Genomic DNA, 6,259 nt, shown 5'->3' on the forward strand with positions numbered 1-6,259 from the left:
AACTATTGAGATGATGGTACTGCGGGCATTTGTCTGCCTCAAAGCTCACAAGATCGGCGTTACACAAATATGCGTTTAATTCCTCTTTGATTCCCGCTCGATCCATAAAATTTTCTGAAGGCCACTCACAAGGCCGCACTGGGGCGTCTCTTGGTGGCTCGTCATGAGCATCACGCATTGCAAGCCTGGGTCCTTGCTTCCTTAAAGAACCGCCTTGGAACATTTTCCTAAGCATATTTCTTCCTCTGAAAAATTTCTGAATTTTTTAGTAACTTCAAACAAAAGTGAACCAAGCTCAACAAAATTGATAGCAACTACTTCTACAAGTGCCTGGAGACTATATCATGCATTAGAACTACTTGGAACCATATAATTTTGACATGCAAGCTCAAGAACATGGTAACCTAGGCAGCACAAATTTGCAATGAATAAAGCACTAGAGCAAAAACTAATTGGACCAATGGAGGAGTCACATACCAAGGAACAATCTCCCCAAGCAGTTTTGTGAGAGGTGCTTTGAGCAAGGAGATCGAAAATCACAGCAAAGTGAGCTAGAACTCGTGCTTGAGCTAGATATTCGTGTTTGTGGGAGGAAGAAGAACTGTATGGGTGCAAGAATAAGTGGAGGAGGGCCACCGTGGGCCCACGAGGCAGGGGGGCGCCCTGGGGGTAGGGGTGCCCTGGGGGTAGGGCGCGCCCTCTACCCTCGTGCCCAGGTGGTTGACGCCCCTGCTGTGTTCTCAGTTCCATAAATCCTCAATATTCTCGAAAAAAATCATATTTCATTTTCAGGGCATTTGGAGAACTTTTATTTTTGGGGTATTTTTATATTGCACAGATAAATCAGAAAACAGACAAAAAAAAATACTATTTTTACTTTATTTCAACTAAATAACAGAAAGTAGAAAGAGGATACAGAAGGTTGTGCCTTCTAGTTTCATCCATCTCATGCTCATCAAAAGGAATCCACTAACAAGGTTGATCAGGTCTTGTTAATAAACTCATTCTGAATAACATGGGACCGGAGAAATTTTGAATAACACTATGTTACCTCAACGGGGATATGCACATCCCCAATAATAAGTATATCATATTTCTTCTTGACGGTAGGAAGGGGAAATTCAAAACCTCCAAATATAATCTATGGAATTTTTCCGATAGAATTGATACTATGAACTTGAGGTTGTTTCCTTGGAAAATGTACCATATGCTCATTACCATTAACATGAAAAGTGACATTGCCTTTAGTGCAATCAATAACATCCCCTGCAGTATTAAGAAAAGGTCTTCCAAGAATAATAGACATACTATCGTCCTCGGGAATATCAAGAAAAACAAAGTCAGTTAAAATAGTAACGTTTGCAACTACAACAGGCACATCCTCACAAATACCGACAGGTATAGTAGTTGATTTATCAGTCATTTGCAAAGATATTTCCATGGGTGTCAACTTATTCAAGTCAAGTCTATGATATAAAGAGAGAGGCATAACACTAACACGAGCTCCAAGATCACATAAAGCAGTTTTAACATAGTTTCTTTTAATGGAGCATGGTATAGTAGGTACTCCTGGATCTCCAAGTTTCTTTGGTATTCCACCCTTAAAAGTATAATTAGCAAGCATGGTGGAAATTTCAGCTTCTGGTATCTTTCTTTTAATTGTAATAATATCTTTCATGTACTTAGCATAAGGATTGGTTTTGAGCATATCAGTTAATCACGCAAAAAGATAGGTCTAATCATTTTAGCAAAGCGCTCAAAATCCTCATCATCTTTTTTCTTGGATGGTTTGGGAGGAAAAGGCATGGGTTTCTGAACCCAAGGTTCTCTTTCTTTACCATGTTTCCTAGCAACAAAGTCTTTCTTATCATAACGTTGATTCTTTGATTGTGGGTTATCAAGATCAACAGCAGGTTCAATTTCTACATCATTATCATTACTAGGTTGAGCATCATTATGAACATCATCATTAACATTTTTATTAGGTCCATGTTCATTGCCAGATTGTGTTTCAGCATCAGACATAGATATATCATTTGGATTATCAGGTGGTTCAACAATAGGTTCACTAGAAGTTTGCAAATCCTATCATTTTTCTTTTTCTTCCTTTTAGAAGAACTAGGAACATCAATATTATTTCTCTAAGAATCTTGCTCGATTCTCTTAGGGTGGCCTTCAGGATACAAAGGTTCCTGAGTCATTCTACCAGTTCTAGTTGCCACTCTAACAACATTATCATTTTTCTTACTATTCATTTCATTGAGAAAATCATTTTGAGCTTTAAGTACTTCCTCTACTTGAGTGGTAACCATAGAAGCATGTTTGCTAACAAGTTTAAGTTCACCTCTAACATTAGCCATATAATCACGCAAGTGTTTAATCATATCATAATTGTATTTCAGTTGTCTACCAAAATAAGCATTGAAATCTTCTTGCTTAACCATAAAGTTATCAAACTCATCCAAGCATGGGCTGGCAATTTTAGTAGGAAGGATTTCAGCTCTATCATATCTATAAAGAGAATTTACCTTTACTACCTGTGTCGGGTTATCAAGACCAGGAGGTTCTTCAATAGGTAATGGATTAAGATCATAAGTTTCTTCAACAGGCGGTAGATTAAGACCATGTATTTCTTCAATAGGAGGTAAATTCTTAACATCTTCACCTTGAATACCTTTTTCTTTCATAGATTTCTTTGCCTCTTGCATATCTTTAGGACTGAGAAATAGAACACCTCTCTTATTTGGAGTTGGTTTAGGAATAGGCTCATTAATTGGCTCACGGGCTGGCTCAGGAGCTGGCTCAGGAAGTGTCCAATTATTTTCATTTGTCAACATATTATTCAATAGAATTTCAGCTTCATCCGGTGTTCTTTCCCTAAAAAACAGAACCAACACAACTATCCAGGTAATCTCTGGAAGCATCGGTTAGTCCATTATAAAAGATATCAAGTATTTCATTTTTCTTAAGAGGATGATTAGGCAAAGCATTAAGTAACTTGAGAAGCCTCCCCCGAGCTTGTGGGAGACTCTCTTCTTCAATTTCCACAAAGTTGTATATTTCTCTCAAAACAGCTTATTTCTTACGAGCAGGGAAATATTTAGCAGAGAAGTAGTAAATCATATCCTGGGGACTACGCACACAACCAGGATCAAGAGAATTAAACCATATCTTAGCATCACCCTTTAATGAGAATGGAAATATTTTAAGGATATAAAAGTAGCGAGATCTCTCATCATTAGTGAACAGGGTAGCTATATCATTTAATTTAGTAAGATGTGCCACAACAGTTTCAGATTCATAGCCATGAAAAGTACCAGATTCAACTAAAGTAATTATATCAGGATCAATAGAGAATTCATAATCCTTATCAGCAACATAGATAGGTGAAGTAGCAAAAGCAGGGTCAGGTCTCATCCTAGCATTCAGAGATTGCTTATTCCATTTAGCTAATAACCTTTTGAGTTCATATCTATCTTTGCAAGCTAAAATAGCTAAAGAAGCTTCTTGATCAAATAAATAACCCTTAGGAATAACAAGTGATTCTTCACCATCACTTTCATCTTCATAATCAGATTCAATATTTTCAATCTCTCTAGCCCTAGCAAGTCGTTCCTCAAGAAAATCACTAAGTGGCATAGTAGTATCAAGCATAGAAGTAGTTTCATCATAAGTGTCATGCATAGCAGAAGTGGCATCATCAATAACATGTGACATATTAGAAGGAATAGCAGAAGCAGATGTAGGTGTCGCAAGCTTACTCAAAACAGAAGGTGAATCAAGTGCAGAGCTAGATGGCAGTTCCTTACCTCCCCTCGTAGTTGAGGGATAAATTGTTGCCTTAGCGTCTTTCAAGGTCTTCATAGTTTCCAGCAGATATAAATCCCAAGTGACTCAAAGAATAGAGCTATGCTCCCCGGCAATGGCGCCAGAAATTAGTCTTGATAACCCACAAGTATGGGGGATCGCAACAGCTTTCGAGGGTAGAGTATTCAACCCAAATTTATTGATTCGACACAAGGGGAGCCAAAGAATATTCTCAAGTATTAGCAGCTGAGTTGTCAATTCAACCACACCTGGAAACTTAATATCTGCAGCAAAGTGTTTAGTAGAAAGTAATATGATAGAGTAGTGGTAACGGTAACAAAAGTAACTGAAGCAAAAGTAATATTTTTGGTGTTTTGTAGTGATTGTGACAGTAGCAACGGAAAAGTAAATAAGCGAGAACCAATATAGGAAAAGCTCGTAGGCATTGGATCGGTGATGTATAATTATGCCGGATGCGGTTCATCATGTAACAATCATAACATAGGATGACACAAAACTAGCTCCAATTCATCAATGTAATGTAGGCATGTATTCTGAATATAGTCATACGTGCTTAAGGAAAAGAACTTGCATGACATATTTTGTCCTACCCTCCCGTGGCAGCGGGGTCCTAATGGAAACTAAGGGATATTAAGGTCTCCTTTTAATAGAGAATCGGAGCAAAGCATTAGCACATAGTGAATACATGAACTCCTCAAACTATGGTCATCACCAGGAGTGGCCCCGATTATTGTCACTTCGGGGTTGCTGGATCATAACACATAGTAGGTGACTATAGACTTGCAAGATTGGATCAAGAACTCACATATATTGATGAAAACATAATAGGTTCGGATCTGAAATCATGGCACTCGGGCCCTAGTGACAAGCATTAAGCATAGCAAAGTCATAGCAACATCAATCTCAGAACATAGTGGATACTAGGGATCAAACCCTAACAAAACTAACTCAATTACATGATAAATCTAATCCAACCCATCACCGTCCAGCAAGCCTACGATGGAATTACTCACACACGGTGGTGAGCATCATGAAATTAGTGATGGAGGATGGTTGATGATGATGACGGCGACGAATCCCCCTCTCCGGAGCCCTGAACGGACTCCAGATCAGCCCTCCCAAGAGGTTTTAGGGCTTGGCGGCGGCTCCATATCGTAAAATGCGATGAAATCTTCTCTCTTATTTTTTTCTCTCCCCGAAAGCAGTTATATAGAGTTGGAGTTAGAGTCGGAAGGTCTCCAGGGGCCCACGAGGTAGGGAGGCGCGCCCTAGGGGGGCGCCCCCCACCCTCGTGGCAAGGGTGTGGGGCCCCTGGTCTTCATCTTTGGCGAGGATTTTTTATTATTTATTGTAAGATATTCCGTGGAGTTTTAGGTCATTCCGAGAACTTTTGTTTTCTGCACATAAAACAACATCATAGCAATTCTGCTGAAAACAGCGTCAGTCTGGGTCAGTTCCATTCAAATCATACAAGTTAGAGTCCAAAACAAGGGCAAAAGTGTTTGGAAAAGTAGATACGTTGGAGACGTATCAATGCTTCTTTTTGTTGGCTTTTGTGTCATCCACCGTTATTGACCACTAATTGTTTCCTTTGCACCTCTGTTTAAACAGGGTTATCTACTTCACCTCGTTGCCATTGTGACCTTTTGTTGCACTGCACAAAACACTTTTGTTTTAAGATTGTTTTGTGCAGTTCAACCAAAATGTCACACCGACAACGTTGCTTGATTGCTTGATCTTAGTGGAACTGCACAAGAGGAGATCTTACTTCCTATCCGTTAAGGAAAATTTGGTTCATATCTTGTTCTTGTGAGTTGTTTGAATTCCGCATCATGAGAGGTCAGTACTAGCCTTCTTTCACATGATTCTGCAGTGTGCTTTCATATGTTGTGCTACTTGTACGATAATGTTGCTTGATTTTAGTGAACTGCACAAATGGAGACAAGACTTCCAATCTGTATGTGCACCGTAATATCCCATTGAGGTAAGATAAGGATATTTCACAACTATTGGTCTGTATTTTGCCACTTTCATCAGAAAATTAAGTTTAGTACTATACTTGTGCTCCCTAATTGACATGCCAAATCTTACATTGAAGGCGAAACTTATCTGTTATTGAACCAAGTGATGAAGGGGAAGAACAAGCGGAAGAAAAACAAAAATCAACTCCCGGTGCTGTAATGAAGCACTAGAACTGTGATGACACAAGTAATGATATAGTTTTGCATCTTAATTTATTGCTATGGCTGGAACGAGCAATTGTTTTGCCACTGATTTGATGCCACTCTTAATGTAATATGGAATTATCTCTACTTGTGCAAACAGGGATCTTCTTTGAAGATACCATATATTTTAGTGGAACTGCACAAGAAGATGTTGGAAACATTAAACTAATCAAGGAGTATATAGTAAGCATGGCCACCACCGTAGA

The sequence above is a fragment of the Triticum aestivum genome, chromosome 2A (assembly GCF_018294505.1).
Source record: "Triticum aestivum cultivar Chinese Spring chromosome 2A, IWGSC CS RefSeq v2.1, whole genome shotgun sequence".
In the NCBI taxonomy this organism is placed as follows: domain Eukaryota; kingdom Viridiplantae; phylum Streptophyta; class Magnoliopsida; order Poales; family Poaceae; genus Triticum; species Triticum aestivum.